This window comes from Chiloscyllium punctatum, chromosome 1, assembly GCF_047496795.1.
Source record: "Chiloscyllium punctatum isolate Juve2018m chromosome 1, sChiPun1.3, whole genome shotgun sequence".
NCBI lineage: Eukaryota > Metazoa > Chordata > Chondrichthyes > Orectolobiformes > Hemiscylliidae > Chiloscyllium > Chiloscyllium punctatum.
In genome coordinates this window covers 16,756,308-16,779,868 of record NC_092739.1, presented here as the reverse complement: position 1 = coordinate 16,779,868, position 23,561 = coordinate 16,756,308, and the positions used below count along the sequence as shown (strand labels likewise).

At 43.9% G+C, this 23,561-nt stretch overlaps 1 protein-coding gene across 4 annotated transcripts in view; it reads right to left on the bottom strand.

Annotated features, from left to right (window-relative positions):
- fstl5 (follistatin-like 5) overlaps positions 1-13,997 on the bottom strand; it is a 505,241-nt gene extending 491,244 nt beyond the window's left edge. For 3 of the 4 annotated variants that reach the window (XM_072573241.1, XM_072573184.1, XM_072573249.1), the window contains exon 1: positions 13,695-13,996. The gene's annotated coding sequence lies outside the window, so the exon portion shown is untranslated. Of the gene's footprint in view, positions 1-13,694 lie in introns of all 4 variants that reach the window. The other variant, XM_072573289.1, reaches the window with a different exon arrangement.
- Positions 13,998-23,561: the final 9,564 nt, after the last annotated feature.

The following is a 23,561-nucleotide window of genomic DNA, read 5'->3' as shown; positions in this document are numbered from 1 at the left end:
GCTGAAGAATGACCAGGGATGGGAACTGACTATTCTGGGATATTCAGTATTCAGGAAGGACAGTCAAAAAAGGAAAAGACAGTGAATTGGCACTACTGGTGAAAGAGGATATAAAGACAATGTTGATGAAAGAAATTAGCCCAGACAGACAATGTAGAATCTGTGTGGGTAGAATTGAGAAATACTGGGGACAAAAAAAAAGTGGTGTGCTGGCCACGAAACTGTAGCGGTGACATTGTGAAAGGTATTAAACAGGAAATCAGAGATGCGTGTAGTAAAGGAACGTCTGTAATTGTGGGTGACTTTAATCTGCATATAGATTGAGTGAATCAAATTAGAACAATTAGGAGCTAAATAGGAAAGTAGAATCTTCAAGACAAAAGTATTAATCCAGCGACCCAGACAATGTTGTGGGGACCCAGGTTCGAAACCTGCCATGACAGATGGTGGAATCTGAATTCAATAAATAACACTCTAATTTTGTTTGTATCACTAATTGCCCAAAGAGCAGTTGAGAGTCAACCACATTGCTGTGGGTCTGGAGTCACATGGAGACGAGATGAGGTAAGGATGGCAGTTTCCTTCCCTAAAAGGACATTAGTGAACTAGATGAGGTTTCCCACAAGTCATCAATAGATTCATGGTCACTGTTAGATTCTTAATTCCAAATATTGAACTCAAAATTTCACCATCTGCCATGGCAGGATTCAAACCCAGGTCCCCAGAACATTATCTGAGTCTTTAGATTAATAGTCCAGCTACCACTGGCAATTGCCTCTCCTAATGATGACCAGGAAACAAGTTCCCAAGGTCAGATGGGATCTATCCAAGGTTTCTGCAAGTGGCAAGGAAAGAAATAGCTGGGGCATTAGCTGATACCCTCACATCCTCTTTGACCACAGGACTGGAGATTAGCCAACGTTGTTCCCTTGTTTAAGAAAGGAAGCAGGGATAAGCCAGGAAATTATAGGCAGCGAGCTTGGCATCTATGGTGGGGAAGCTCTTGGAGAAGATACTGAGGGACAAGAAATATGCACATTTGAAAGAAAATAGACTAGTTAGTGACAGGCAGCATGGTTTTTGTGTGGGGAAGGTCATGTCTCATCAACCTGATTGAATTTTTTGAAGAGGTGACAAAGATGATTGATGATGTGAAGGCTATGGATGCAGGTTTTATGGACTTTAATAATTGATAAAGCCCTACATGACAGATTGGTACAAAAACTAAAATCACTTGGGATTCGGAACGGGCTGGCTAGATGGATACAAAACTAGCTTAGTCAGAGAAGAGTCGCGGTGGAGGGGTGTTTTTCAGAATGGAGATGGGTAACGAGTGGTGCCCACAGGGATCAGTCTTAGGTCCTCTGTTGTTTGTAATATATGTAAATGATCTGGAGGAAAATGTGGGTGGTCTGATTATAAGTTTGCAGATGACATGATGATTGGTGGAATTACTGATACAGCAGACGATTGTGAAAGGATACAACAGGATATAGACAGATTGGAGATGTGGGCACAGAAATGGCAGATAGAGCTTAATCAGAGTTGAAAAGTTTGGTGCTGGGAAAGCACAGCCAGTCAGGCAGCATCTGAAGAGCAGACGAGTCGACAGTTCAAGCACTAACTCTGATGAAGTGCTTATGCTTGAAATGTCGATTCTCCTGATCCTCGGATGCCGCGTGATTGGCTGTGCTTTTCAACTGCTGTCCTTACCTGGTCTGGCCTACATGTGTCTACAGACCCACAGTACTATGCTTAACACTTAGCTGCCCTCTGGGTAATTAGGAATGGGTAATTAATGCTGGCTGGCCAGTGATGCCCACATCCTGTGAATGCATAATTTTAAAAATGTATTTTTTATAATGATATTCAGAATGGGACAGGAGGGGACAGAGTATATAAACATAGAAAGCCAAGGGTAAATTAGGATAGGGTAAAAAGAATCTAAAAGGTGTTAGATGCATGGCTTAAAGATTAGCATAGGTGAAAAGGGTTTCAGTTTTTACTGTGTAGAAGGACATGGAAGATATAGAATGTGGAGAAATAGGTGGTGACAGGATGTGAACATAGGAGGTATAGCTAATAAGTTTGCAGATGATACCAAAATTGGAGGTGTAGTGGACAGCGAAGAGGGTTACCTCAGATTACAACAGGATCTGGACCAGATGGGCCAATGGGCTGAGAAGTGGCAGATGGAGTTTAATTTAGATAAATGTGAGGTGCTGCATTTTTGGAAAAGCAAATCTTAGCAGGACTTATACACTTAATGGTAAGGTCCTAGGGAGTGTTGCTGAACAAAGAGACCTTGGAGTGCAGGTTCATAGCTCCTTAAAAGTGGAGTCACAGGTAGATAGGATAGTGAAGGCGGCATTTGGTATGCTTTCCTTTATTGGTCAGAGTATTGAGTACAGGAGTTGGGAGGTCATGTTGTGGCTGTACAGGACATTTGTTAGGCCACTGTTGGAATATCACATGCAATTCTGGTCTCCTTCCTATCAGAAAGACGTTGTGAAACTTGAAAGGGTTCAGAAAAGATTTACAAGGATGTTGCCAGGGTTGGAGGATTTGAGCTATAGGGAGAGGCTGAACAGGCTGGGTCTGTTTTCCCTGGAGCATCGGAGGCTGAGGGGTGACCTTATAGAGGTTTACAAAATCATGAGGGGCATGGATAGGATAAATAGGCAAAGTCTTTTTCCTGGGGTGGGGGAGTCCAGAACTCGAGGGCATAGGTTTAGGGTGAGAGGGAAAAGATATAAAAGAGACCTAAGGTGCAACATTTTCATGCAGAGGGTGGTACGTGTATGGAATGAGCTGCCAGAGGATGTAGTGGAGGCTGGTACAATTGTAACATTTAAGAGGCATTTGGATGGGTATATGAATAGGAAGGGTTTGGAGGGATATGGGCTGGTTGCTGGCAGGTGGGACTAGATTGGGTTGGGATATCTGGTCAGCATGGATGAGTTGGACCGAAGGGTCTGTTTCTGTGCTGTACATCTCTATGACCATGATGATCTTTTTACTCAAGACGGTTGTGCAGTTTTGAAATTCTCCATCCAGAGGGCTGTGGAAGCTGAGCCATTGAATATATTTGAAGTAGAGATGATGGATTTCTAAATACTAAGACTTCATTGCACTTATTGTATCGCAGAAATGCCTATGTACCTTAAGCCTAACATCGGAAAAGCATTAATCTATTTAAAATAGATGTATTAATAACCCCTTTAAAATAGAAGCCAAAGAATTTAATATGATCAGACGAAAGATTATTAGACAAAAGACACAAACATTCCATGAGCACATGTTAAGTATTTGATTCAATTTACAAGATTAGAAACACAATCTGTACAGAAACAAATACCATAAAAGAAACATTATTTCACTGAATTTCTTAATGGCACTGACAAACTTTCCAGCACCTTTGCTAGCACAATAGTGTGTCTGTGATAAACATGTTCTTGCTTTAAAGAAAATGCCACGGCAGGAATTACAAAACCTTGATTCCTTGGATCGATCAATATATAGGTTTTTTTTACACGTGGCTACACATTTTGTAACAATACTATTCTACCTGACTTGGTAACTGATCTTGTTATGGCTGGTTTCTCAGTTCCCTCGGAGATCTCACACACACACACACACAAACTGTGTCAACTGTTGAATTTGCCGATTAAAGATAAGCTATTCATCCTTTTAAATCAGCTTGGTTTGGTCTTAAGCATGGAAAGCAAGCCACATCTCTTTATACTGGTTTTGTTCAAAATTTGCATGTTTGTAACAAATCACATGACAGCTTTGTGGCCCAGGCAAAAAAAAATATAAATACTAATATATTAGATTAACAAACTAGACTATTGCCCATTTACAGATCCATTTGTGTTGCATTTGTAGAACTGAAATCATTGCTTTAAGACATTAGCTGTACTATAGTAAAACACATTAAACCTCTAACAACCTTAGTTAATGATAGAAATTTCTGAGTTTTATAATTGGCATCAGCAAATACTGGAGAAACAACTGTTTGTTCTCCCTTAGAAACAACATGCTGGCAATTAGATGTCACACCTTTAATTCTAGCACTTGATAATCAATCCTCTTGGGTAAATATTATCAAGCACATGAAATTTAGCATACACTCTGAAGTAGATGCTAGCGCAAAAACTGAACAGAAAAAAAACCCCTGAATTGTAAAGCCAATACCAAAAGCTAATACTTCCAAGCCAATTATCTTCAGATGCCTGTTATAAACCTTCCACCCATCACGTACAATGTCATTTGATCATTTTAAAAAAAAAGGTATAGTTTTGGGTATATTCACTAATACACATTACTGATATAACACATAGCATTGAAATTTCCTGTAAGTCATCCATTATTCCATGATATTGTATTCCCAAACGGCTTAACACTCCCCTATTCACTGACACTCCGATTACTGAGCACAGTATGTAATAAGTCAGCAGTTCTCAACGTTTTTGGGTGGAATTTTCTCAGGCAAGTGGAGGCAGGATTAAGGGCAGAGCAGCAGGAAAAAAATATGAACGGTCTTCAAAAGCCAATGTTTTCCCACACATTAAGCAGACTTCAGATTACATTACTATTCCTTCACTGTCCCAGGTCAAAATCTTGGAACGGCTTCCCTAACAGCACTACAAATATATCTACGCTATATTGATTCCAACAATTCAACAGAATGGCTTACTACCTTAAGGGCAGTTAGGAATGGGGAATAAGTACTAACCTAACTAGATACGCTCACATGCTGTGCACAAATAACAAAAAAAAAGGTTTCCACACTCTCTGACTCCTCTGTGGTGCCGTACCTGTGATTTCAGTAGAATTGGAGGTAGCCAGCTAAACTCCCTGGCTTTCAGGAAAGTCCCTCATTGGATCATCTCTGTCTAATCTTTCTGCACCTCGCTGTTAACAAAGTGCGTGAGGTCACTTGGTTGTTTTAAATGCAGTGTTCAACCATCAAGTATCTTTGATCAATGCTCTCAAGGGCTCGTTAAACTGTTTCCTCAACTGGATCTATCTCTTCAGCACAACATTTAAATTGTTCATCTCCTTTGTGACCTCCAGCCATACCTACTTGGTAAAATTGTCTGACAGCCAGCTGTCATCCTCCGAATAAATTGACTGTTTCCATTTTACTTTCTTATCTGCTAACCTTCAGACTTGTGAAATATGACAAAGTACATGATTCTAATTTCCAGCGATACCACAGATAGGTGCAGCATTTCATTTCTTGAAAATTGACTCATGGAATTTTAATATACACACCAGTATGAATGACTTATTTTAATATAATTCAGCTCAAGTAACAAGCCCTGTCTTCACCAGTGCTTTTCCAATAAAATAGCACATGTATGGTACGGATATCCGAAACATTTTTTTTTAAATCGCTTTCTAAAACTGGGCTTTCACATATTGACTCTAACCATTCATTTCATTCAAGGCATTTGCAAGCTGCTGCTTTACAAACAACAAAAAAATTAAAAATCAAAAACAAGGACACGATTTGTTTTGTGTCCTACACATACCTTTCCAATCTTCCCTCCAGGTGCAAACACAAAACGCTGCCACAATCTCACACATGGGCAAGTTTAATTTTGTTGCCCCTTTCCCACACCTCAACAAAAATCTGTGATAACACCAAGCTACCTCATCCCTAATTCATGGTCATTGAATACTGCTCCAAATTAACCAGGATTTTCAGCTGTTGAGTGTCCCAATATCATTTCTAATTGGTTATGCTCTATGCTGTTTAACTCTGTGATCTGCCTGTATTCCTCGCAAGACAAAGCTTTTCACTGTGCCTTGGTACACGTGACAATAAATTCAACTTATCATCATGTCAACAGTTCATACTTTGTTGAAACCTTCGTGTACATCCTTAGACAGCCTATGATCGCTGATGTATGTGATGTTAACAGTGGTATCAACAGGCATTAGAACATAAAATTATGCCCAATGTGTCAAAAGTCATAAACTTTAGTTGGTCTTTAACTACTGAGGTCATTCTGGGAGAGTGAGTAGAGGCAATTTACAATGTTGTTCACTGATTGATATTCACTCTAAATAATAACTTAATTCTGGAGCTCAATTCATCCTCAAAATGTTTCTTGATACCTGTACTATTTGTAATTTCTCCTCATGTTAGCCTTTGTACTCTGCTAGTTTTATTAAATTTTGAATTTAAATCCAACAATATAACATCATTACATTACTGTTAGGTAAGCTATCATTTCACATGGTTTGGAGATGCCGGTGTTGGACTGGGGTGGACAAAGTTAAAAATCACACAACACCACTCCTTACTCCACTACCACCTGGTGAAGGAGCGTCGCTCCGAAAGCTAGTGCTTCCAAATAAACCTGTTGGACTATAATTGGTGTTGTGTGATTTTTAACTTTATCATTTCACAAGTTACAAATGTGACCTTCATTATGCATCAATGCCTTCAGCCCCCTGCTCCTGGCACTTTAACGCTGCAAGTCACTTTGTGTTACCCTCAACTCAACAGGAGAGTGCTATCAGCCTTCACTCGGTATGTTTTACGCAATGCTCTGATCAGTGATTCTCTTGAAAGAGACAATGCAATCATTTTCAGAAAAGAATGGTATCTTCCTGTCACATAAAAGAGATCACACATGATATGTAAAGTTTCACCTTTAGTCCTGCTATTTTACTTGGAAAACTCAGTCACCATAACTAGATTAGATTCCCTACAGCGTGGATACAGGCCATTTGGCCCAACAAGTCCACACCGACCCTCCAGACCCATTTCCCCTCTGCCTAATGCACCTAACACTACGGGCAATTTAGCATGGCCAATCCACCCTAACCTGCACATCTTTGGGCTGTGGGAGGAAACTGGAGCGCCCGGAGGAAACCCACGCAGACACGGGGAGAATGTGCAAACTCCACACAGACAGTCATATAACAGAAACATCAAGATGATTGTACCCAAAATATAAACAATGTCACAAAATACAAACTGAAATGGTATGGGGTTGGGGGGAGGGGGTGGTAAATGATCAGAATATCAAGCAAATTAAGATTTGTTTTCCTCTGGTAATGCACTTAAACCTCAAACCTTAACTTATTTTTCTCTCATGATATGTTGATGAACCTTTTGAACTTTGTCTGTTTTGCTTCTTTTTTTTAATATTTATGAGCTTGTTTCTCTTTTCACACCTATTATAGGCAGCTGAGGGTGTAAAAGGAGATAGAATGTAGTGCGGGGAAAAACTCAGCAGGTCAGGTAGCATCTGAGGAGCAGTAGAGTCAACGTTTCAGGCAGGGGTCTTCATCAGGACTGGGGAGGGGGAAGGGGGCTGAGAAATAAATAAGGGAGGGAGGGTGGGGCTGGGAGAGAGGTACCTGGGATGCCAGTAGGTGGAATCACTTAGGAGGTGAGAAGGGTGGAGCGGATAGGAGGGTGGACAGGTAGGTCAGGTCAAGACGGCAGTGCCGAGTCGGAGGGTTAGTTCTGGGGTGGGGTGGAGATTTGGAAACTGGTGCATTCAATGTTGAGGCCATGTGGTTGTTGGCTTCTTCGGCAGAAAATGAGGTGTTCCTCCTCCAGTTTGTGGATGACTTTGGTCAGGTGGTGATGGAGGCCCAGAATGGACACGTCATCTGGGAAGTGGGAGGGGTATTTGAAACAGATGGCCACCAGAAGGTGGGGTTGGTCAGTGTGTAAGGACCAGAGATGTCCCTTGAGCCATTCTGCGAGTCTGCACTCAGTCTCTCCAATATCGAGGAGACCACATCCACAGCAATGGATGCAATAAACGAGATTCGAGGATATGTAAGTAAATAGCTGCCAGATTTGGAATGATCCTTTGGGGCCTTGGACAGAGGTCAGGGGAGGTGGTGTGGGCCCAGGTTTTGTAACTCTTGCAGCGGGAGGGGAAAGTAGTAGGTGTGGATAGGGGATTGGAGGGGCGTGTGGGTTCTATTTCTGTTGTAGTTGACTATTGTTCACTCGTTGTTTGTAAACTCCTCAATAAAACAAGAAACATTGCAGATAAGTAAGAAGTACATGGAAAGTGATGATCATGTAAATAAAACCGAACAATGCTGTTACTACAATTTTTCAGCTTTTTAGAAAATACAGAGTCATAGAGTCCTACAGCACGGATTCAAACCCTTTGGCCCAAACTGGTCCATGCTGAGAAAAATGTCTTTCCATTTTTGACTTTCCAAAATGCAAGACCTTACAGTTATCCATATTAAACTTTCTTTGCCATTTCTCGGCCCACTTCCCCAGCTGATCAAGGTCCTGCTGCAATTTCTGATAACCTTCCTCACTGTCCATGATACCGCCTTCCTTAGTGTCATCAACAAACATACTAATCATGCCTTTGTACATTCTCATCCAAATCACGGATACAGATAACAAACAGTAATGGGCCCAGCACTGACCCCTGAGACACTCCACTAGTCACACGCCTCCAGTCTGACAAACATCCTTCCACTATTACCCTCTGCTTCCTAACATCAAGCTCATTGTGTATCCAATTTGCCAGCTGTCCCTGGATTCCACGCAATCTAACCTTCCAAAACAGCCTACCATGTGGTACCTCATCAAAGGCCTTAACTAAAATCCATATAGACTACATCTCCTGCCTGCCCTAGTCACTTCATCAAAGAACTCTAACAAATTTGTGAGGCATGCTCTCCCACTCACAAAGCCATGCTGAATACTTCTAATCAAATCTTGTCTTATTCATCAGAATCTTCTCAAGTAACTTACCCGCCACAGATGTTAAGCTTACTGGCCTATAGTTCTCAGATTTTTCTTTGCAGCCCTTTATTAGATTAGATTCCCTACAGTGTGGAAACAAGCCCTTCAGCCCAACTAGCCACACCAACCCTCCGAAGAGTAACTCACCCAGACCCATTTCCCTCTGAATGATGCACCTAACACTATGGACAATTTAGCATGGCCAATTCACCTAACCTTCATATCTTCAGACTGTGGGAGGAAATCGAAGCACCCGGAGGAAACCCACGCAGACACGGGGAGAACGTGCAAACTCTACACAGACAGTCGTCCGAGGCTGGAATCGAACCTGAGACCCCGGTGCTGTGAGGCAGCAGTGCTAACCGCTGAGCCACCGTGCTGCTCTTGAATTGTGACACAATACTCACTACCCTCCCATCTTCCAGGAGCTCACCCATGGCTAATGATGATGCAAAATTATCAGCCAGAGGCTCCGCACATTTGTTTTTTAACACCTGCAGTTTTCTTAGATATATCTGGTCAGGACCAGGAAATGTATCCACCTTCATGCATTCCAATAGGTCCAACATCTCCTCTACTGTGATATGGACTGTCCCAAGATATCACCACTAACTTCCTAAAGTTCCTGTGTCTTCATGTCTTTCTCCACGGTGAACACAGAGGAGAAATATTCAATGAGAACCTCACCCATCTCCTGCAGTTCTACACATACATGTCCTTCTTCTTTTTTTCCTTTAATATACATCCAGAACCTCTTTGGATTCACCCTAATCTTCTCAGCCAAGGCTATCTCATGCTCCTTTTTCACCCCCCTGATTTCCTTCTGCAGTAAACTCCTGTATCCTTCATATACCTCCAGGGATTCCCTTGATCCCAGCTGTCTGTACCCGAGCCACACCTCCTTTGTGCTGCTCAGAACCTCAATATCTCTTATCATCCAGGGTTCCCTATTCCTGCCAACCTTGCCCTTCACCCTCACAGGAACATTCGGACCTTGAACTCCAGCGATCTCACTTTTAAAGGTGTCGCACTTGCCAGACGTCCTTTTACCTGTAAACAAACTACTCCAATCAATCCCTGCGAGCTCCTGTCTAATTCCATCAAAATTTGCCTTGCCCTAATTTAGAGCTTCAACCTGTGAACCAGTTTTGTCCCTCTCCATAACTATTTTAAAATTGATAGCACTGGTCCCAAAATCGTCCGCCACTGTCACCTCCCTCACCAGTCCTGCTCTGTTTCCCAAGAGTAGGTCAAGTTTTGCCCCTTCCCAAATCGGACTCTCGATATACTGCTTGAGGAAACTTTCCTGAACAAACTTAAATTCCAGCCCATCTAATCCCTTAATGTTCTGGCAGTTTATGTCCATGTTAGGAAAACTAAAATCCCCTACAATGACAACCCTATTGCTCCTGCAATTCTCCCCAGTCTCTCTGCATTTTGTTCCTCTAATCCTCATTGACTACTTGGGGGGGGGGGCTATAATACGACCCCAATGACATCGCCATCCCCTTCTTATTTCTTAGCTCCACCCACAAAGCCTCACTGGATGATATTTCAGTTATGTCATCTCTGATCACTGCTGTGATACTCCCCTCAATCAAAAATGCAACTCCCCCTCCCCTCCTTCTGCCACATCTGTCCTGCCTAAACCAGCTGTATCCTGGCACATTAAGCCGCCAGTCCTGTCCCTCCCCTCGCCATGCGTCTGTAATGGCTATAGTGTCCCATTCCCATGTACCTATCCACACCCTGAGTTCACTGCCCTTACCTGTCAGCCCTCTTGCATTGAAGTAAATGCAATTTAATCGAACAGGCATTCCTTGCTACCTATTGTATTCCAACCTGACCTGTCTCTTCAACTTCTGATTACTGTATCTCCTTCGAGCCCATTGTGTCAGCTTCCATCACCTCCTCTGACAGTGCGTTCCAGGCACTCACCACCCTTGGTGTGAAAAACTTGCCTTACACATCTCTTTCAAAAACCCTACCTCTCCATAACCACCACACCTTGAACTTGTGTCCCCTGGTAATTGACTCCACCACCCTGGGAAAAAGCTTCATACTTTCCACTCTATCCGTGCAATTCACAATCTCATAAACTCAGTGATGCGCACTGCTGCCTCACAGCACCACGGTCCCAGGTTCGATTCCAGCCTCGGGTGACTGTGTGGAGTTTGCACATTCCCCCTGTGTTGCGTGGGTTTCCTCTGGGTGCTCCAGTTTCCTCCCACTATCCAAAGATGTGCAGGTTTGGTGAATCGGTCGTGCTAAATTGCCCGTAGTGTTAGGTGCATTAGTCAGAGGGAAATGGGGTCTGGGTGGATTACTCTTTGGAGGGTCAGTTTGGACTGGTTGGGCCAAAGGGCCTGTTTCACACTGTAGGGAAACGTAAAAAAAAAACCCATAACTACCTTACAGTTCGGATCAATCTTCAAATCATTAGTTGGTAATTGGTAATATCAAAGGAAAATCATTCCAACTTCAAGGCCCAATATGATCCTTCAAACCTCCCCCCCCACCCCAACACACATACACAAGCCAATTTGTAGTACATTGGGACAGCACTGCATGTACATTTGGGGAGTACAGTGAGACAGCACTGCATGTATATTTGGGGAGTACAGTGGGACAGCACTGCATGTACATTTGGGGAGTACAGTGGGACAGCACTGCATGTACATTTGGTAGTACATTGGGACAGCACTGCATGTACATTTGGTAGTACATTGGGACAGCACTGCATGTACATTTGGGGAGTACAGTGGGACAGCACTGCATGTATATTTGGGGAGTACAGTGGGACAGCACTGCATGTACATTTGGTAGTACATTGGGACAGCACTGCATGTACATTTGGTAGTACATTGGGACAGCACTGCATGTACATTTGGGGAGTACAGTGGGACAGCACTGCATGTATATTTGGGGAGTACAGTGGGACAGCACTGCATGTGCATTTGGTAGTACATTGGGACAGCACTGCATGTACATTTGGTAGTACATTGGGACAGCACTGCATGTACATTTGGGGAGTACAGTGGGACAGCACTGCATGTATATTTGGGGAGTACAGTGGGACAGCACTGCATGTACATTTGGGGAGTACAGTGGGACAGCACTGCATGTACATTTGGTAGTACATTGGGACAGCACTGCATGTACATTTGGTAGTACATTGGGACAGCACTGCATGTACATTTGGGGAGTACAGTGGGACAGCACTGCATGTATATTTGGGGAGTACAGTGGGACAGCACTGCATGTACATTTGGTAGTACATTGGGACAGCACTGCATGTACATTTGGTAGTACATTGGGACAGCACTGCATGTACATTTGGGGAGTACAGTGGGACAGCACTGCATGTATATTTGGGGAGTACAGTGGGACAGCACTGCATGTACATTTGGTAGTACATTGGGACAGCACTGCATGTACATTTGGTAGTACATTGGGACAGCACTGCATGTACATTTGGGGAGTACAGTGGGACAGCACTGCATGTATATTTGGGGAGTACAGTGGGACAGCACTGCATGTACATTTGGGGAGTACAGTGGGACAGCACTGCATGTACATTTGGTATTAAGACAGCTTTTGCAATATCAGCGGTCCCAGTCAATTAACCGACGTGGAGGTTCGTCACTTCTGTAACAGACATCGATTATGGCCAAAACAAAACTTGTTTCTGCCTTAAAAATATATAAAGCCATATCTCAAATCGTCTGGAAAGCAGTCTCCTCTTAAATGTCACGCCCATGAATACTGAGCTCCACAATTATTTTTAATTATAGCCTACATCCTCAGCACAACCTCGGCATACATCTTTTAGCGTAACTTCGGAATTTCACTCGTCCTCTCCGACAATGGCTGTAATTTTGTGTGAGTGTGTGTGTGTGTTTTTCTCTACATGATTTGTACGCTCAACAGGGGGGGGGGGGGGGGTGGCTGGCTCATTGATTTGCCCGCAAGCATGTGAATGTCGCTAGGCAACTGGTCCGAGGATGGGAGTTAAGTAGCCGTCCAACTGGCGATAGTTGTGGTAAATCTCATCCCAGGAGATTGAAGAGCCTGACGCCGTGTTGGTTTTCAACGTATTCTCCCGAAAGCTCGGTTGGCTCACATGTTAAACTGAGGGCCAACTTCACCTCGCAGCACAACTCTCTCAGTCACACACGCCGGTTTTTACACAAATGGAGCTCTGTCTCAACCCCACTGCATTTGCAATCGCTCAGAATGCTCGCAGGTTATATAAAACGAAAACAGAAGAGGGGGGGGGGGGTGGTGGCGGAGGGAACAATTGCAAATGCCTTGAAGTTTTACACATCTCAGTGATTTAATAACTGCTGCTGGACGTTAGGCGATGCGAAAGCGCTCGAAAACAAAGCGACAAAACCAAAAGCCACCAACTACCTTCCAAAATCCACAAGGTACCCCCCCCCCCCCAGCCTTTCACCGAACCGCAAAATCTGTCATTTGTTTTTTTTTTAAATCGATGCACAAGATAAGAAGGCCTCGGGTGTCACTTTGGGCACTATCCCCCCCCCCCCCAAAAAAAAATCAGTGTTAGGCCAATCGTTCAGATTTTAATGCTTTTGAATTGGTCTTGTGAAGTACGTGCCGGACAGACTCCCCCCCCCCCCCCATCTCATCAGGGGCACCCATGCAAAACACGGTAAGCGCCGCTTGCTGTAACTGTTATTAAAAGTGTGTGTGTGTGTTTATTCCCCCAGTGGTTACAACACAGCGTCTGTTCACTTTAGACTGTCCACTCTGAATGTTCTCTCCTTCCTCCCACCACCCTGTCCCCTTTGTTGTTCGCTTAATAGAGAAAAAACTCCAGACATGATTGCCTGGCCAAGTATCAGCTCACGGACAACGAAATATTTCCATTTTCAGCTCATGCTTTAGTCCTCCCCTAAAAATAAATGCATCTTCTCACCTGTTCGACACCACTTCGTGAAGCAGTCTACTGTAATCCGTGTTCGGTTCAAGCCCCTCAATGTGAACAGAGGGGTGTGGAGGGAGGGTGGAAGACGCGTCAACTGAATTTCTCCAACAAAAAAAAATCAAACTGGCTCAGTGTGGGGAATGAAATGGAGAGAAATACATCAGCAGTTGCTGATGGGAACTGTGGTCCTGGCTGGGACAGACAGCCTTGCAGCTGCCTGCTTATTTGGTCCTGTTTTGGGGGCAGTGTGAGCTCCGGAAGGATCTGTCAGAGTGAGGCAGCACCCAAGGAGATGAACAGCTCCCAGCGCCCCGCCTGCACTCCGCCGCGCCCCGGCTGCCAACCCCGCCCCGTTCCTGATATTATCCCCAGAGCCACCACCCAGATCCCTGGGCGCAGATTCCCTCCTCTGCCGTTTTGAATCTGCTCTCTCCGACAGTACCCCCTGGTTTAGATTAGATTACATTACTTACAGTGTGGAAACAGGCCCTTCGGCCCAACAAGTCCACACTGACCCTCCGAAGAGCAACCCACCCATTCCCCCACATTTACCCCTTCACCTAACACTACGGGCAATTTAGCACGGCCAATTCACCTAACCTGCACATCTTTGGACTGCGGGGAGAAACTGGAGCACCCAGAGGAAACCCAAGCAGTCACGGGGAGAATGTGAAAACTCCACACAGAGAGTTGCCTGAGGCGGGAAACCAAGCGTCATTCACATACTCTTGGCCCTGCTCCTTCCAGTGCTCAGACCTTGCACTGAGTCAAGATAAATAGACAAGGTCTCCCCCGGGGCGAGGAGTCCAGAACACAAGGGCATAGGTTTAAATTTTAAAAAGAGAGATTTAAAAGGGGCATCCTTTTTGACACAGAGGGTGGTGTATGGAATGAGCTGCCAGAGGATGTGGTGGAGGCTGGTACAATTGCAGCATTTAAAAGGCATCTAGATGGGTATATGAATCGGAAGGGTTTGGAGGGATATGGGCCGGGTGCTGGCAGGTGGGACTAGATTGGGTTGGGATATCTGGTCGGCATGGACGGGTTGGACCGAAGGGTCTGCGTACAGCTCCATGACTCTCCTCTGACGTCTCTGCCTCCTCAGAGGTGTCCCAGAGATGGTAACTCACTATGGTTGACCAGCGAAGCAGAACAGAAACATCCAAGGGAAATTATTGCAGATGCTGGAAACCGATATTTGAAAAGAGAAATGCTGAAAATGTTTGGCAGATCCAATAGCATATGGGAGGAAAAGAAGACGTAGTTAACCAGCCAGATGTTCTTGAAGTTGAGATTAGCCTCACAAACATCTGCCCAATTCTCCCACTCCTCTCACTGAAACCCACATGGCTCATATCTTGGGAAGGTCCCACCCTCTATTTCTGAGGTGACGAATTCTTCACTCTGTTTCTCTCTCTGCTGCCAGACCTGCTCAGTTTTTTTTTCCAGCATTTTCTGTTTCATATTGGACAAATCACATGTTTTTTTTCCCAAAATCCAGAATTAGCTGTTGGCAGGTTAATGTCAATACATTGGCAGTTGCTGGAAAACTATCCTGCATACACACTGTGGGACAGCACTGCTGCCGAGGGTTCTGGGTTCAATTCCAGCCTCGGGTGACTGTCTGTGTGGAGTTTGCACGTTCTCCCCCTGTCTGCGTGGGTTTCCTCCGGGTGCTCCAGTTTCCTCCCACAGTCCAAAGATGTACAGGTCAGGTGAATTGGCCATGCTAAATTGCTCATAGTTTTCAGAATTGTGTAGGTTCGGTGCATTAGTTTGGGGTAAAAATATAGCAAATTAGGGTAGGGGAATGGGTCTGGGTGGGTTACTCTTCAGAGGGTTAGTTTGGACTTGTTGGGCCGAAGGGCTTGTTTCCACACTGTCGGGAATCTATTAAATTCAATTCTATGAGTCAACCCCAAGAGTGAACAGAACCCATAAGCCATTGGAGCACAAATTGGGCCATTCAGCCCATCAAGTCTGCTCGGCCATTCAATCATAGCTGATAAGTTTCTCAACTGCTTTCTCCCCATAACCCTTGGTCCTCTTGATATTCAAGAATAGATTTATCTCAGTCTTAAGTATACTCAATGACCTGGCCTCCACAGCTTTCTATGGCGATGAATTCCATAGATTCACCCCTCTCTGGCTGAAGGAGTTTCTCTTTATCTACGTTCTATAAGGTCTTCCCTTTACTCTAAGGCTGTGACCCCAGGTCCTAGCCTCTCCTACCAATGCAAACATCTTACAAACATTCACTCTGTCCAGGCCTTGCAGTATTCTGTGTGTTTTAATTAGTTCCCTCCTCATCCTTCTGAATTTACCCTAAACCTTTCCTCTCTCACTTTGAACTCGTGACCCCAAGTAATTGAGTCTCCCACTCTGAGAAAAAGCTTCTTGCTATCCACCCTGTCTATATCTCTCATGATTTTGTAGACCTCAATCAGATCCCCCTCAACCTCCATCTTTCTAATGGAAATAATCCTAATCTATTCAACCTCTCCTCATAGCTAGCAGGCAACACTCTGGTGAACCTCCTCTGCACCCTCTCCAAAGCATCCATATCCTTTTCGTAATGTGGTGACCAGAACTGTACGCAGTATTCCAAATGTGACTGAACCAAAGTCTTATACAACTGTAACATGACCTGCCAACCCTTGTACTCAATACCCCATCCGATGAAGGAAAGCTTGCCATATGCCTTCTTGACCACTCTATTGCCCTGTATTGCACTGTGTTGTCCAGTGTTGCAACAATGGACTTGAACACTCAGATCTCTCTGTACATCAATTTTCCCCAGGACTTTTCCATTTACTGTATAGTTCATTCTTGAATTGGATCTTCGAAAACGCATCACCTTGCATTTGCCCAGATTGAACTCCATCTGCCATTTCTCTGCCCAACTCTCCAATCTATCTATATTCTGCTGTAATCTCTGACAGCCCCCTTCACTATCTGCTACTCCACCAATCTTAGTGTCATCTGCAAACTTGCTAAGCAGACTACCTATATCTTCCTCCAAATCATTTAGCTATATCACAAACGACAGTGGTCCCAGTACGGATCCCTGTGGAACACCAGTGGTCACATGACTATATTTTGAGAAATTCCATTCCACTATTACTCTCTGTCTCCTGTTGCCCAGCCAGTTCTCTGTCCATCTAGCTAGAACATCCTGGACCCCATGCAACTTCACCTTCTCCATCAGCCTTTCATGGGGAACCTTATCAAGCGCCTTACTAAAGTCCATGTAAATGACATCTACAGCCCTTCCCTTATCAATCAACTTCGTCCCTTCCTCAAAACGTTATTTTAGGCTTATTAGACGTGACCTTCCCTGCACAAAGCCATGTTGCCTATTACTGATAAGCCCATTTCCTATCCCTCAGAGTCCATTTCCTATCCCTCAGAGTCTTGCCCAACAGCTCACCATTCTATAACAACCTGGATTATCCCTGCTCCCTTTCTTAAACATGGGGACGACATTATCAATTTGCCAATCGTCTGGGACCTCACCCCTGTTTAAGGATGCTGCAAAGATATCTGTTAAGATCCCAGCTATTTCCTCTCTTGCGTCCCTCAGTAACCTGGGATAGATCCCATTGGGACCTGAGGACTTGTCCACCTTAATGCCTTTTAGAATACCCAACACTTCCTCCCTCCTTCTGCTGATTTGACCTAGAATAATCAAACATCTATCCCTAACCTCAACATACGTCATGTCCCCCTCCTCAGGGAATGTCGATGTAAAGTACTCGTTAGGAATCTTACCCATTTCCTCTAACACCACGTATAACTTCCCTCCTTTGTTCTTGAGTGGGCCAACCCTTTCTCTAGTTACCCTCTTGCTCCTTATATATGAATAAAAGGCTTTGTAATTTTCCTTAACCCTGTTTGCTAAAGATATGTCATGACCCCTCTTAATTCCTCATTTCAGATTGTTCCTAAATTCCCAATATTCTTCCAAAGCTTTGTCTGTCTTCAGTTGCCTAGATGTTATGTGCACTTCCTTTTTCCTCTTAGCTAGTCTCACAATTTCATCCATGGTTCTCTGATCTTGCCATTTCCATCCCTCATTTTCACAGGAACATATCTTTCCTGAACTCGAGTCAATCTCTTCAAAAGCCTCCCACATATCAAACAGCTGCTCCCAATCTACATTTCCCAGTTCCTCCCAAGTTTTGGTATAGTTGGCCTTCCCCCAGTTTAGGACCACTCTTGGCTTTGTCCATGAGTATTCTAAAACTTTCGGAATTGTGATAATTATTCCCAAAGGAATCCCCTACTGAACCATCAACCACCTGGCCAGCTCATTTCCCAGCACCAGGTCCTGTATGGCCCCTTCCTGAGTTGGACTATTTACATACTGCTCTAGAAAACCCTCCTGGATACTCTTTACAAATTCTGTTCCATCCAGACCTGTAACACTAAGTTAATCCCAATCATTTTGGGAAAACCAACATCTCCCATCACCACCACCCTTTTGTTCCGATATCTTTGCATAATCTTTCATATATTTGTACCTCTATCTCATGCTCGCTGTTGGGAGGCCTGTAGTACAGCCCCAATATTGATACCACACCCTTCCTATTTCTGAGCCCTGCCCATAGTGCCTCACTGCTCGAGTCCTCCATAGCACCCTCCTTCAGCACAGCTGTGATATCCTCTCTGACCAATAATGCAACTCCTCCACCCCTTTTACCTCCCTCTCTATCCCACCCGAAGCATTGATATCCTGGGATATTTAGCTGCCAATCATGCCCTTCCCTCAACCAAGTCTCAGTAATACCAATAACATCATGCTCCCAGGTACTAATCCAAACCCTAAGTTCATCTGCCTGTCCTACTACACTTCTTGCCTTAAAACAAATACACCTCAGACCACCAGTCCTTTTTGCATTCATCATCTGCTCCCTGCCTACTCTTTCCCTTAGTCACGCTGACATCATTATCTAGTTCCTTACAGGCTTTAGTTACTACCTCCTGACTGTCCACTGACCTCCTTATGTGGTTCCCATCCCCCTGCAGCATTAGTCTAAACCCTCCCCAACAGCATTAGCAAAAACACCTCAAAGACATTGGTTCCAGTCCAGCCCAGGTATAGACTGTCCAATTTGTAATAGTCCCATTTCCCCCAGAACTGTTCTCAATGTCCCAAAAAGTCTGAACTATTCCCTTCTGCACCATCTCTCAAGTCACACATTCATCTTGCCTATTCTTCCATTTCTACTCTGATTAGTGCATGGCACTGTAGTAAGCCTGAGATCCTACTTTTTAACTTGGTTCCTAACTCCCTAAATTCTGCTTGTAGGACCTCATCCCATTTTGTACCTATATCCTTGGTGTCTATACACACAATGACAACTGGCTGTTCACCCACCCTCTTGAGAATTTTCTAAAGCCGATCCGAGATATCCCTGACTCTTCTGCAGCCTCACTACCTCCTCAATGTGACCTATCTTTATATGATCTGCAACCATAACCAAAATCCCCTCAGTTCCTTCATCTAGATCATTAATGTATAAATTGAAAAGTTATGGTCCCAACACTGAGCCTTGCGGAACACTACTTGTTACCAAATGCCATCCTGAGAAAGACCCTTTTATCCTCACTCTCTGCTCTCTGCCAGACACCTAACCTTCTATCCACCTTGCCTCTAACACCATACGCTCTTATCTTACTCAGTAGCCTCTTGTGCAGCACCTTGTCAAAGGCCTTTTTGAAGTCCAGGTATGTAACATTCATTGGCTCTACTTGGTCTAACCTGCTTGTTACTTCCTCAAAGATTATAGCAGATTTGTTGGGCATGACCTCCCTTTGATGAAACCATGCTGACTTTGCCCTATTTTACCATACACTTCCAAGTAGTCAGAAATCTCATCCTTCACAATGGATTCCAGGATCTTACCCACGATTGAGGTTAGGTGAATCAGTCTGTAACTTTCCATCTTTTGCCTTACTGTCTTTTTAAATAGGGTGTCATATCAACAATTTCCCCATCCTCTGGCACCCTCTCTGATTCTAACTATTCCTGAAAGATCACCAAAACCCCTCCACTATCTCTTTAGCTATCTCCTTCAAACTCTGGGGTGTAGTCCTCTGGTCCAGGTGATTTATCCACCTTCAGGACATTCAATATTTCTAGCAGCATCCCCTTGGTGATGGCCACCATACTCAGCTGTGCCCCCTCACTCTCATGGATTTTTGGGATATTACTCGTGTCTTCCACCGTGAAGACTGACACAAAGTAATTATTCAGCTCCTCAGTCATTTCCTAGTTCCCCACTGCCATCTCTCCAGCGTCATTTTACAATGTTCACGTTTGCCTCTCTTTTGCTTTTATACATCTAAAGAAACTCTTACAGTCATCCTTTATATTACTGGCTGGCTTACCTTCATGTTTAATTTTCTTCCTCCTTATTTCTTTTTTTATTGCCCTCTGTTGGTCTTTGTAAGCTTTCCAATCCTCTGGTTTCCCACTGCCCTTCGCCATATTATATATTTTCTCTTTTGCCTTTGTGCTATCCCTGACTTCCCTAGTCAGCCAGGGTTGCCTCATCCTCCCTGTACCATGCTTCTTTTTCCTTTGGATGAATCTCTGTTTTGCCTCCAGAATTACTCCCAGAAACCCCTGCCATTGCTCTTCCACTGTCTTTCCTGCTTGGCTCTGTCAATCCTACCATGCCTCTGTTGGTATACATTCACCTGTGGAATCGTAGAGTCATAGAATCCCGACAGTGTGTAAACAGGCCCTTCGGCCCAACAGGTTCACACTGACCCTCTGAACAGCAACCCACCCAGACCCATTCCCCTACCCTATTACTCTAAGTTTACCCCTGACTAACGTACCTTTCATACACATCCCAGAATACTATGGGCAATTTAGCATGGTCTATTCACCTAACCTGCACATCTTTGGACTGTGGGGGGAAATCGGAGCACCTGAAGGAAACCCACGCAGACATGGGGAGAACGTGCAAACTCCACACAGACAGTCGCCCGAGGCTGGAATTTAATCTGGAGTCCTGGCGCTGTGAGGCAGCAGTGCTAACCACTGAGCCTGTCTTCTTCCTCTCACTTTGCAGAGTAAATTCTATTATATTATGATCACTGCCTCCTAAGGGTTCCTTCACCTTAAGCTCCCTTCTCAAGTCTGCCTCATTGCACAACACTAAACCCAGTATTGCCTGTTCCCTCGTGGACAACCTGCTCCAAAAGGCCATCTCATAGACATTCAACAAATTCCTTTTCTTGCGATCCACTACCAACCTAATTTTCCAAGTCCACCTGCAAATGGAAATCTCCCATGATTACCGTAACTTTGCCTTTCCTACACGTAGAGTTATAGACTCATAGAGATGTACAACACAGAAACAGACCCTTCGGTCCAACTCATCTCTGCCAACCAGATATCCCAAACCAGTCTAGTCCCACCTGCCAGCACCCAGCCCATATCCTCTAAACCCTTCCCAGGTGCCTTTTAAATGTTGCAATCGCACTATCCTCCACCAGTTCTTCTGGCAGCTCTTTCCATACACGTATCACCCTCTACATGAAACAATTGCCTCTCAGTTCTCTTTTATATCTTTCCCCTCTCACCCTAAACCTATGCCCTCTCTTTCTGGACTCCCCCACCCCAGGGAAAAGACTTTGTCTATTTAACCTATCCATGCCCCTCATGATTTTATAAACCTCAATAATATTTTCTAGCTCCTGGTGTATCTTGCACCCTAGATCCTGACTACTGTTTGGAGGCCTGTACATAACTCCAACTATGTTTTATTCACCTTTGTGCTTCAACCCAAACCGATTCTATACCATCTGACCTTACTTTGTTTCTTACTGTTGATTTAGTTGCATTTCTTGTCATAAGGCAATTCCACCCCCTCTGACCACCTACCTGTCTTTTCGATGGAATGTATATCCTTGAATATTTAGCTCCCAATCCTGATCCCCTTGCAGTCACATCTCTGTGATACCATCCACGCCATACCTGGCAATTTTAATCTGAGCTGCAAGCTCACTTACCTTATTCCTTATAGTGCGTGCATTCAGATATAATACCTTCAGCCCTGTATTAAACCCTGACACTCATGTTTCTCTCTGTCATCCATGACTCCTTGATTGGACCAGGTTAACAGCCCCAATCAGGGAACTCATATTCTATGAGGTCCACTTGGCTGACGTCATTCCAACCATTACAGTTTTACGGTGAAGAATCTGTTCAATATATTTAAGAAAATATTCTTCATCAGGATGTAAATGTTCCCATTAGAGAAAGAGCAAGAATATTCTACAAATACATTAACAGCAAGAGAGCAACTGGAGAGAGAAGAGGATGCCTTAAAGATAAATGAGGTGTGCTTTGTGTTGAACCTCAAGAGATGGGAGAGATATTGAATTAATACTTCATGTCAGTTTTCACTGTGCAGGAAGAATTGGAGGCTAGAGAACTCGGGAAATAAATATTGATGTTTTGAAAGCAGACATGGATAAGTCTCCAAGACCTGTTCAAGGGTATCCCAGGACATTGGTTGAAGTTAGGGAGGAAATTGTGGGCCCTCTTAGCAAAAATATTTGTATCATCTATAATCACAGGTGAGATGCCAGAGGACTGGAGGGTAGCTGATATTGAGCCTTTATTTAAGAAAGGCTGGAAGGAGAAACCCAGGAACCAGAGACCTGAGTCTGGCATCAGTGGTGGGTAAGTTGCTGGAGGTGATTCTGAAGGATAGGATTTACATGCATTTGGAAAGGCAGAGAATAATAATGGATAGTCAGCATAGTTTTGTTCCAGACAAATCGTGTCTCACAAACTTGATTGAGTTTTTTGAGGAAGTAAGCAAAAAAAATTTGATTGAGAGCATTGTTTACCTGGACTTCAGTAAAGCCTTTGCCAAGGTTCCACCTGGTAGACAAATTCATTAAATTAGACCACAGGAGATTTGTGGTGAGCTTGCTAATTGGATACAAAATTTGCTTTAACATAGCAGACAGAGCGTGATGGTGGAGAGTTGTTTTTCGGACTGGAGACCTGTGACATGGTGTTGTCAGGAATCTGCACTGGATCCACTTTTGTTTGTCATTTATTTAAATGATTTGGATGAGAAGATAATAGAAATGGTTAGCACTTTTGCGATGACACTGTCGTTAATGGTATGGTAGACAGTGAAGAAAATGAGACCTCAATCAGTTGGGTCAATGGACCGAGGAGAGACAGGTGGAGTTTAGGTTGAATAAATATAAGATATTGCGTTTTGGTTAAACAAATAAGGGCAGGACTTGTACAACTAGAACATAGAACATAGACATAGAACAGTACAGCACAGTACAGGCCCTTTAGCCCACAATGTTGTGCCAGATTTTATCCTACTCTAAGATCAACTAACTTATATTTCATTGTTATGAAAGCAGAAAGGTGTACTGCACCCAGAAGGACTGAGCAGCATACAGAGCGCTGGACAATTTACAATGTAACATTTGGTCCAGCAGCTAGTACTGCCTGGGTTGCCCTGAACAAAAACAAATACAAATTCAGCCAATCAATTTAAATTATACTGCAAAATACCAACCTCCAAACAAGTTTGAATTTAGTGTCTTGACAATATTAACACCAATGAAATAATCCAATGCTTTGTGGGTATAAGACCAGGAAAAATTGAGCAGTTGGGAGGAGAACTGCTGAGCCACCAGCGTGTACAGACTGCCTGGAGAATAGCTCTCTTAAAGGTACCTTTATCTATCAATGACCTGCCAAACAGAAATCCCTAAGAAGAAGAAAAGAAGACAGAGGAAGATACTAAGAGAAGATTCGACAGCTGGCTGGTTTTGAAATTTGAATATTTTGGTAAATCGTAA